Source organism: Oncorhynchus nerka, linkage group LG16, assembly GCF_034236695.1.
Source record: "Oncorhynchus nerka isolate Pitt River linkage group LG16, Oner_Uvic_2.0, whole genome shotgun sequence".
NCBI lineage: Eukaryota > Metazoa > Chordata > Actinopteri > Salmoniformes > Salmonidae > Oncorhynchus > Oncorhynchus nerka.
In genome coordinates this window covers 20,415,807-20,426,033 of record NC_088411.1, presented here as the reverse complement: position 1 = coordinate 20,426,033, position 10,227 = coordinate 20,415,807, and positions in this window count along the sequence as shown.

Below are 10,227 nucleotides of genomic sequence, written 5' to 3'. Positions count from 1 at the left end.
TACACATTTTCACACACAAGAGTTAGCCCATAGACAATATTAAATTGACAATCTGATGAGTGACTATATTAGGCCTATCAGTTAACAAATTGTACATGAATAGATGGGTGCATCATCTGTAATAGAGAGATGCAGGGAAAGGAGCATAACTTTATAAAATCCTCCTTCCGAGTCACATGCAGGTAAAACATTTTGATTCCTATATAGTATCAGAAAGAGCTCAAAATTAAGAGGTGCAACTTGATTTCCCAATTTCACTTGTCCCAAGAATATCCATGCATTCAGCACATGACCACTCGCGCAGCAGCATTGATCTGGCTACTACGCAAACACTAGTAACAAACTTAAAATGTAAATATGCTATTCTGTCGTCAATGGCTGAACAGGCGATAGAAACGCAATGGTGCATTGCACCAATGAACTGGAGGGTGATTGATTGATTGATCTGAATGATGAGTGTGAATAGGATGATTGAATTTAGAACAACAGTGTAATGAAGAATTGTGGGCGGTCTAATTATTTTATTATGAAAAGACTGGAAATGGTATATAATTTCCCCTTGCAGAGGCAAATTAGTACAACATTCAGTGTGTAGTTCACAATGACAAGCCGAACCAAAACAAATGGACGCACTGACAGCATTGTAAATGCTGCAGAAAATAGCAAGAGTTGGATTGGCGATTGAGCTCGAAATCGACTTTGCTGATGACGAGTCTTCATCGTACTCTGATGTAGACTTCGAGCCTCGCCGCAGAGAAACCAGAACAGAGCCAACGGATATGGTGATCCCAACTGCTAAGAGACAGGAGTCTGGGAGGGATGTCACAATTTGGGTAGAAAAGAGTGACGAGTTTGTGACATTCAGATGTTGCAGCACATCAGAGACTAATGTTGCTCAAGGGCACAGAAAAGGAAACAGTACGTGGGATGAACTCAAAGCATTTATTGCACTTTCGTATGTCTGCCGGGCATACGGCAGAGAGAGCATGGATGTGGAGTCTTTTTGGTCTGATAGGTATGGGGTGGACAATTCTGAGAGACCATGACACTCAGCCGCTTCAGAGATGAGACACCTGCGGCAGGTGCACACGAAACAAGGACAATGAAAACTGTGTGCAGTGCAAACTATTTGTTTGTGGGGCTTGCTCACACAAAGCCCCGAAGCTGTGTGCTGACTGTGGACCCGAAGTATAAAGAGAAGACCAGATTGATTCATGCTTAACTTCTTATGGCTGCAGGGGCAGTATTGAGTAGCTTGGATGAAAGGTGCCCAGAGTAAACGGCCTGCTCCTCAGTCTCAGTTGCTAATATATGCATATTATTATAGTATGTATTGGATAGAAAACACTCTGAAGTTTCTAAAACTGTTTGAATGATGTCTGTGAGTATAACATAACTCATATGGCAGGCAAAAACCTGAGACGAAATCAAAACAGGAAGTGAGAAATCTGAGGTTGGTCGAATTTCAACCCAGGCCCTATTGAATTCACAGTGGGATATGAATGAAGTTGCACTAGATTTCAACCATCAACCATCTTTAGCAACTTGAATGAGGCTTCTACTGCGTTGTGGGACTGAACAAGAGCTGAATGAGTCATTTCCTGGTCACGAGCATTCCACATGATATCGACCTGCGTTGCTCCTCTAGACAAAGGAATATTCCGGTTGGAACTTTATTGAAGATTTATGATAAAAACATCCTAATGATTGATTCTATACTTAGTTTGAAATGTTTCTTTGACCTGTAATATAACTTTTTGAAGATTTTGTCCAAAGTAATGCACAAGCGTTTGGATTTGTATACCTAACGCGCTAACAAGAGTAGCTACTTGGACATAAATAAGACATTATCGAACAAATCAAGCATTAATTGTGGAACTAGGATTCCTGGGAGTGCATTCTGAAGAAGATCATCAAAGGGAAAATGTATCATGTAATTTCCCGGTTTCTGTTGACTCCAACATGGAGGCTAACATGGAGGCTAATTTGATTATTTGAGCGCCGTCTCAGATTATTGCATGGTTTGCTTTTTCCGTAAAGTTTTGAAATCTGACACAGCGGTTGCATTAAGGAGAGGTATATCTATAATTCCATGTGTATAACTTGTATTATCATCTACATTTATGATGAGTATTTCTGTTGAATCAATGAGGCTATGCAAAATCACTGGATGTTTTTGGAACTAGTGAACGCCAATGTAAACTCAGATTTTTTTATATAAATATCAAACAAAACATACATTTATTGTGTAACATGAAGTCCTATGAGTGTCATTGATGAAGATCAAAGGTTAGTGATTAATTCTCTCCCCATTTGTGCTTTTTGACTCCTATCTTTGGCTGGAAAAATGGCTGTGTTTATTTTGTGGCTTGGTGGTGACTTAACATAAATCGTTTGTGGTGCTTTCGCTGTAAAGCATGTTTGAAATCGGACACTGTGGTGGGATTAACAACAAGATTACCTTTAAAACGGTATAAGATACATGCATGTTTGAGGAATTTTAATTATGAGATCTGTTGTTTTGAATTTGGCGCCCTGCACTTTCACTGGCTGTTGTCATATCATCCCGTTAACGGGATTGCATCCATAACAAGTTTAAAAGGCATGCGTATACGGGCACAATAGTGTCCGATAAAATAAATGACTTATGAATATATTTCCACTAATATTTTTTTATGCAATTCATCCTTTACAATTTTTCATGTACTGGTGCTTTTGTTTTGGAATATGGCAAATAATTTCACCTGTGCACCTGGCTGGTTTAATTATTCATATTTTCCTTTCTATTTTGTCAAAATAAGCTGTAAGTGGAATGTAAAACAAATCAAATCAACAAATAAAGTTGATTAAATGGATTACATTGTTATTATTGTAAGGGAAACAAAAACAGGCTATAGGCCTACTTGTTTCTAGGACTTTAAAAAAATGTAGTAATTAACTAGACAAGTCAGTTAAGAACAAATTCTTATTTACAATGATGGCCTACCCGGCCTCCCCTAACTCGGACGACGCTGGGCCAAATTGTGCGCCGCCCTATGGGACTCTCCATCACAGCCGGTTGTGATACACCCTGGGATAGAACCAGGGTCTGCAGTGCCACCTCTAGCACTGAGATGCAGTGCCTTAGACTGCAGCGCTACTCGGGAGCCGTTTGTAGAATTATACAAAACATATCCTTGACTATCTAAACACTATTGTTATTTAATTATACATTTGCACCAATATTTCTTCATACAATTAATTATTTCTGATAGTGCATAAACTATTTATCAAGCATTGGTGCTTATGTTTGCACACCTTGCGGGTTGATATGCATCTGATGCAGTGGTGGAAAAAGTACCCAATTGTTATACTTGAGTAATGACAAGTAAAAGTCACCCAGTGAAATACTACTTGAGTGAAAGTCTAAAAGTATTTCTTTTTAAATATACTTAAGAATCCAAATTAAATGTAACTGCTCAAATATACAGGATCAGTGTCTCTATACCGGGACAGTTGAGCTAATGTGATTAGCATGAGTTGTAACAGCAAACTTTCCAGGACATAGCCATGTATTATACGGGCAGAAAGCTGACGTTCTTGCTAATTTAACTACTCTCCAATTTACAGTAGGTATTACAGTGAAAGAATGCCATGCTATCGTTTGAGAGTGCACAGTTATGTACTTTAAAATGTATAAATAAACCAAATTAGGCACATTTGGGCAGACTTGATACAACATTTTGAACAGTAATGCAATGAATGGTTCATTGGCTCAGTCTAAAATGTTGCACACACACACACACACACACACTGCTTATAAAGTCATATAATGGCCCTTTTGCATTTCAAAGGAACAAAAAATAAATAGAAAAGTTCTTTGTATTATCTTTTACCAGATTTAATGTGTTATATTCTCCTACATGAATTTCCCATTTCCACAAACTTCAAAGTGTTTCCTTTCAAATGGTATCAACAATATGCATGTCCTGAGTTACAGGCAGTTAGAGTTGGGCGTGTCATTTTAGGTGGAATTATAAAAAAAAAAGGGGGTATGATCCTTAAGAGGTTTTAAAGTAAAAGTATAAACCATTTCACATTCCTTATATTAAGCAAACTTGAGGGCATAATTTTCTTTTTTTATTTAGAATAGCCAGGGGCACACTCCAACACATAATTTACAAACAAAACATGTGTTTAGTGAGTCTGCCAGATCAGAGGCAGTAGGGATGACCAGGGATGTTCTCTTGATAAGTGTATTAATTGGACCATGTTCCTGTCCTGCTTCAAAGCATTCAAAATGTAACAAGTACTGTTGGGTGTCTGGGAAAATGTGTGGAGTAAAAAGTACCTTTTTTTTGGAATGTAAATGAAGTAAAAGTCGTCAAAAATAGTAATGTACAGATACCCAAAAAAACTACTTAGGTAGTACTTCGCACCACTGATCTGATGCATATGATAAATGGGATGCCCAGCAACGTTCTCTAGTGGGTACCTATAGGCTGAAAGGCCAGGCAGTTCTAGTGTTAAGGAAAACAAATCAAACTATAGTTCCGAATAACCGGTTTATGATGATGGTTCCGGGTCCCACCATCAGCTCCGTTCAGCCATTCAAACCACAGCCATCTAGGGCTAAGGGGCACAATCCTGACATGTTGGTATTGGCATTGCACCATGCAGCTCGGTTCTTACTTTGCTTCACCTCTGGACTCAGAAACAGCACCAACATTCCAACCAATGTACCAACTTAAAGGACAAAGATTTTAAAAGCATCTAGGTACATGGCTGTACATGGACTCACACACACACACTTCATAACTTTTGTTCACAACAACCACATTTTTTTTTAATGTAAAAACCTGTAACCAACTTCAGAATACAATACTTGAGACCATAATCAGGGATTTTCTGTGAATCCCTTGAGGATTGTTGATTCTCCACATAGTAATGAACGAAGAGAGGGATGTTTCTGTTGCCATTCAGTTGCTGTGGTCCAATCGTTTCAATAACTTAACTGTTACATCTGTGGGATAATAAACATCTTACATGGTCCAGAAGACAGTGATTTGAGAGCAGCCACTCCTTAAATGACCACTGTTGCTAAGAGACCCAGCAGTCTCACCCACACACACAAATACAGAAGACAACCACTGTTCTGCCATGTCTGACTTTAGTGTGCCTCAAGAGACAAATATCCATTATCAGTATCTACGGTTATGTTTTCTTTTCCAAGAAGAAAACCTGGTGACAGTGGGGACACTAGATACTACAGACGTCAATGAGTAACCAAGCAGCTATCAACCCCTCTATGCATTGGTTTACATGACTGTCAATCTACAGCAGTCTTTATTTCAGATCACATGTACTGACCCAAGTGTCAACACAAGTACATCGAAACACACAAATATTCACATTTCAAGAGGCAAGCAATTTCTATAACCTGGTCAGTCAGCACTCGTCTTCCACCTCTCCTCAGCCAGAGGTAGTCGAGCCCACCACATGAACCAGTTAAAAAACGTTATCTTGAGGCTCTGGGTATTCAACGTATTATGTCACTGGAGACTAGACCCAGGTTAGACCAATAACGTCAGTCTGTCTGGTAGAGGAAAGATGGGCTGGAGACTAGACCAATAACGTCAGTCTGTCTGGTAGAGGAAAGATGGGCTGGAGACTAGACCAATAACGTCAGTCTGTCTGGTAGAGGAAAGATGGGCTGGAGACTAGACCAATAACGTCAGTCTGTCTGGTAGAGGAAAGATGGGCTGGAGACTAGACCAATAACGTCAGTCTGTCTGGTAGAGGAAAGATGGGCTGGAGACTAGACCAATAACGTCAGTCTGTCTGGTAGAGGAAAGATGGGCTGGAGACTAGACCAATAACGTCAGTCTGTCTGGTAGAGGAAAGATGGGCTGGAGACTAGACCAATAACGTCAGTCTGTCTGGTAGAGGAAAGATGGGCTGGAGACTAGACCAATAACGTCAGTCTGTCTGGTAGAGGAAAGATGGGCTGGAGACTAGACCAATAACGTCAGTCTGTCTGGTAGAGGAAAGATGGGTTGGAGACCGACTGTGATATTAGGGTTGCTCTGAAGAGGGTGCAAGTTTCTGTACATAGCAGAAAACCCATTAGAGATTTAATGAATAGAGCTGACATGATCCCCAACTCCACATGACATGATCCCTTACTAAGTTGTGTGTGTTCTAGGGATGTGGCGGTCATGACTTTCTGGCAGGCGGTCAGTCAAGAAAAAGAGGGAATTGTTTAGATGGTCATACCATGGATAATTTAGCTATTGGATTTAGAATTTTAGAGCCCTTTCAGGTATCCGTTTCTAATTTGTAATAAATTTGCAAACATTTCTAAAAACCTTTTTTTGCTTTGTCATTATGAGGTTGTGTGTAGACTGATGAGGAAAACAACTTATTTAATCAAGTGTAGAATAAAGTTGTTACACAACAAAATGTGGAAAAGTCAAGGGGTCTGAATACTTTGAATGCAAATCAAATTTTATTAGTCACATGCGCTGAATACAACAGACGTAGTAGACCTTACAATGAAATGCTTACTTACGAGCCTATAACCGATAGTGCAGTTTAAAAAAATACGGATAAGAGAAAGGTAGCAAGTAATTAAAGAGGAGAAGTAAAAAAATAACATATACAGGGGGAGCCGGTACAGAGTCAATGTGCAGGGCCACCGGTTAGCTGAGGTACGTACATGTAGGTAGAGTTCATTAAAGTGACTATGCATAGATGACAACAGAGTGGCAGTGGTGTGAAGGGGGGGACAAGGGTGGCTGGAGTCTGCACTGTATAGGACTATGCGTATTAGAGCTTATGCGGCTGGGTGTTATGAATTAATCATCACCTCAGAAAGCAGGGTCCATTTCATTGTGTTAGGCTGTGAAACAACATCCACAACAACCATGTTGCCTTACCTCCCTACATTTGCACACATTGTACATAGTCAATAACACAATAGAAAAATCTGTTTGTTTATGTGTAACTCGGTTGTTGTTGTCACACTGCTTTGCTACATCTTCGCCAGGTCGCAGTTGTAAATGAGAACTTCTCAACTGGCCTACCTGGTTAAATAAAAGTGAAATAAAAATGTTGAACTTCTTCAAATTGATCAATCGCAGTGAGGTGAGTGTTAAATGCGAAACAGTATCAGGCTTTTAAGTGTATGACGTGATTTTTCATTGCATTTACACTAATGTCAAAGTGGTTAGAGGGACAATAGAGCACTGAGTACCAAGCCATTAGCGACCTGATGGTCGTTAGCAAGTTGGCTACTATCAACGCATGTCCAGAGTGTATAAGAGATTACCATGACTCAATGGTCATGTGGAATTTTACTGTGGTCATGACTGCTGGTGTGGCGGTAATACGGTCACTGCAACAGCCCTAGTCTGTTCTACACAACAGGAGTCTGAAAGTTCCAGTGTTGTGCCCTAGTGAGGAGAGTGCAGCCCGCCACAGCTGGTTCTGAGTTTCTAAAAGAGGACATTTCAAAAGAGGCTGTTGAGTCTCAGATTCAGCTCTTAAATTTCACCTGAACTCCCTTTTCCTTTAGTAAGACACCAGATTCCTATCTTCCAGATTTAAGTAGTTGGCCCTAAATATCAGACTTAGGGCTAATATAATTGGAACCAAGTCACTGTTCCTAGGCAGTCATTGAAAATAAGAATTTGTTCTTAACTGACTTGCCTAGTTAAATAAAAGGTCAAAAAAATAAAATGTTTTTAAAAATGTAGGTTGATGCAGCCTAATCTTTGTTTGAATGGTGAACCTTTTCTACCATGGATTGTTCATTTTTAGTAAAAAGCCTACCTGTTACTAGACAACTGAATGTTGGCAAAAATGTGTTTATATAGCCTAATAGGAGTCTTAATAAAAATGTAAAAAGTAGTGGATTTAGTACCATTTGGTATGGAAACGTTCTGTCATAATGCCATTCCTTACCACCGCTGGGAGAAGGGCTGAAGGAGAAGAGAGACTTCTGCCTGGGTCCAACTGCTACAGCACACTAAGCCATGGAGACGGACCTGGGAACAGAAGGCAGACAATTTAAAATTACATTCTACTACAAACTAGAATTAATGCGCTATCAGAACTAAGAAAACATTTTGTGCAAATTTGAATGTCAAAGACCCTGACCTCCAACCTTTGTAAGATTTGTATCAGATCAGAAAATCATTAACGCATTTGAACACAGCAGTCCCTGCAGCGTAGACTCAAACCAGTGTGATTAGAACATGTAGTTACAATTGACACAACAGTCAGCATTTGAGCTGGCCACACTTATTTCACAGAAACATTTTACACAAACAGTCTTTACAATATTATGTCCTCAATGTGAGCAGTTTATTATCGATGCAATGTTCACAGTGAAAATGTAGGCTACAATAGTCCTAATGCTAACTGAGTAAAGAGTGAGCTAACACTAGCTGTCATATATACCCAACTATCGGCTGATAGAAATCAGATTGAGTTAGCTAATATCAATTACTACGTACAATTCGTCACATCATGGGTGAGCTAACCAGTGATTGAAATAATTGAGTAAAATACTTTCTAAAAGTCTAAAGTAATCCCACAGTGGGTAGTTTGTGCGTGTCACCATGTTAGTTTTTCTGCGTCAACCAAACATGAGGTGACAAGATGAGTTGGGTCTATTTGCAGTATGCATGTTGAAGGGAGTGCGTCATCTACCATCATTCACTTACGGAAGTTTACTTGAAAGGTGAGTGAACCATCCCTTCTCCTCGTTTTGCTATAAACATTGTGTGTCTGATAGACATTTACGTGGCACACAGAATGCATTGAATGATGTTAACAAACATGGCTCCACACAGACAGCCAATGGCTTAGCATTAGCTCATCATAATCAGTACAACCTTCAAAAAAGGAGAACAAAAATAGACAACATGTAAAGTGTTGGTCCCATGTTTCATAAGAAATAAAAGATCACAGAAATGTTCCATATGCACAACAAGCTTATTTCTCTTAAATGTTGTGTTACTGAGCATTTCTCCTTTGCCAAGATAATCCATCCACCTGACAGGTGTGGCATATCAAGAAGCTGGTTAAACAGCATGATCCTTACACAGGTGCACCTTGTGCTGGGGAAAATAAAAGGCCACTAAGATGCACATCACACAACACAGTATGCAGGCCATGACTTCATCAAACACTTTCACAACGCATCAGTGACATGGCATTAGATGTTTTGAAACAATTCCTGCATCGCATACAAGGCAGTGAAATCTATGCATTACAGCTGGATGAGTCAACAGATGTGGCAGGCCTGGCACAGCTCCTGGTATATGTCTGATACGTTTATGGGGGGGATAAATTAAGGAAGACATCCTCTTCTGCAAACCAGATGAGAATATGTTTAATGTACTGGGCATTTTGTGACGTCAAATGGACTTTGGTGGTCAACGTGTGATGGTATCTGTACTGATGGCGCAAAAGCCATGACAGGGAGACATAGGAGTGGTAACGCACGTGCAAGCAGTTGCTCCCACTTGGGTACACTGCAGCATCCACCGAGAGGCTCTTGCTGCCAAAGGAATGCCTGACAGCTTGAACAACGTTTTGGACACTACATTGAAAATGGTTAACGTTGTTAAGCAAGGCACCTGAACTCGTGTATTTTCTGCACTATGCAATGATAAGGGCAGCGACCATGTAACGCTTTTACAACATACAGAAGTTCACTGGTTATCAAGGGACAAAGTATTGACACATTTTTTTTTTACTTGAGAGACTAGCTTAAAAGGTCTTTACTGACCATAAGTGTCACTTGTCATCATGCAAGCGGTCAGACAAGTTTCTCACACGACTGGCCTATCTGGGTGATGTTTTTTCTCGCCTAAATTATATGAGGCTAGGATTACAGGGACTCTCCACAACTATATTCAATGTGCGGGACAAAATTGATCAAGTTGGAGCTCTTCTCTGTCTGCATTAACAAGGACAACACACAGGTACTCCAATCATTATGATTTTTTGTGTGCAAATGAACTCAAGTTTACGAACAATGTCAAATGTGAGATTGCGAAGCATCTGAGGGAGTTGGGTACACAATTACGCAGGTACTGTTCCGAGACGGATGACACAAACTGGATTCGTTATCCCTTTCATGCCCTGCCTCCAGTCCACTTACCAATATCTGAACAAGCGGTTCTGTGAAAATTGAATTTAAAATCAGAAGCCACTGCCAGATGTGTGTTTTGGCCT